Raw genomic sequence first — 738 nt, 5'->3', positions numbered from 1 at the left:
CACCAGCCACCGGATAGCACCGAGAGGCATAGAGTGTAACCGACAAAGCAATATAGACTCAAGTAGAAAATCAAAAACTCACCAAATCAAAAACTCACTGCTAAATATACTCCAAATCCGTTGGAGTGGCATAGATGCGCACTGACACAGCTTGTGAGGATGATATCTCGCTGCTCTAGTAAGCTGCACTTGACAGCGCGAATATATCACTCAACCAGGCGAGAAAGCAAAAGAGGCATGTAACTGTGGAGTGCTGAGCTACGGTGGCTTATATCCCCCCAGGGCTCAGCATACGTCACTACGTGACTTTGTTGGTATATTCTCTCGACCTATCTAGCTGGCGCTGCGATAATCCATAGTGTTTACACTGCCTCTGGCGGTCAGCAGGGATGAAACAGAACTATGGTTTCGAGAAACATGAACTTGCGACCATAGTTAACGATGCTTTTGGGAAATGCACCTCTGATTGGTTGTTGTTCTTGGTTGTTGTTTTAAGGCCTTCTAAAGCCTGAAACACACGGCACAATTTTCGGCTGTCCCAGACAAAAGATTGGTATCGTGAAACAATCGTGGCGATTTCTGTGATCATGGCTCCTAATCGGTGGTCCTGTGTCGTACAGTGAGAAAGGTTCAAAGACGGCCATTGTCACGGTCTTGCGACCAAAGATAGCTTACGATACAGCATAATCATCACACAGTGTGTTTGCTGGTACGATCCACATTTACTGACCAACCAAT

Source organism: Sinocyclocheilus grahami, unplaced genomic scaffold, assembly GCF_001515645.1.
Source record: "Sinocyclocheilus grahami isolate Dianchi unplaced genomic scaffold, SAMN03320097.WGS_v1.1 scaffold1033.1, whole genome shotgun sequence".
Classification (NCBI taxonomy): Eukaryota; Metazoa; Chordata; class Actinopteri; order Cypriniformes; family Cyprinidae; genus Sinocyclocheilus; species Sinocyclocheilus grahami.
Note: the sequence above shows the minus strand (reverse complement) of the source record.